The sequence below is a fragment of the Sinocyclocheilus grahami genome, unplaced genomic scaffold, assembly GCF_001515645.1.
Source record: "Sinocyclocheilus grahami isolate Dianchi unplaced genomic scaffold, SAMN03320097.WGS_v1.1 scaffold55.1, whole genome shotgun sequence".
NCBI classification, from domain to species: domain Eukaryota; kingdom Metazoa; phylum Chordata; class Actinopteri; order Cypriniformes; family Cyprinidae; genus Sinocyclocheilus; species Sinocyclocheilus grahami.
Genome location: NW_015505234.1, coordinates 2,075,605 through 2,076,100, shown reverse-complemented (window position 1 = coordinate 2,076,100; position 496 = coordinate 2,075,605).

Genomic DNA, 496 nt, shown 5'->3' with positions numbered 1-496 from the left:
CACACACTTAATATAGTTATTTATATATATACTTATAGACTTTTTCAATAATTTTGTTTTCTGTGAATTATAAATGATAAATATTCTATTTATATTATTTATGTTACAGTTTGTTTACATTTAGTTTTAAAATAACAAATATACAAATGATAATGTCAGTGCATTTTTGTAATTATGTTGGCTTTTTAAACGAAGCACATTTATTATTATTATTATAGTTATAGTAATTATTATGATTTTATATTTAGTTATAGTTTTAATATATTTAGTTTTATATATTTAATATTGTTCTAGATATTATTTTAAAGTTTTATTTTTAATATATTTTATATTCATATTTTATCTCTACCTTTTTTTTTTGTAAATAGCATTTAATAAGCATATCAAACACACAGCATATTATGACATTATGCACGGAGCGCAGTAGCAACACCATGTGGTGAAATTTAGGAAATGCATTACCATAATAGAATGTTTGGAGACGCATCAAAGTCTA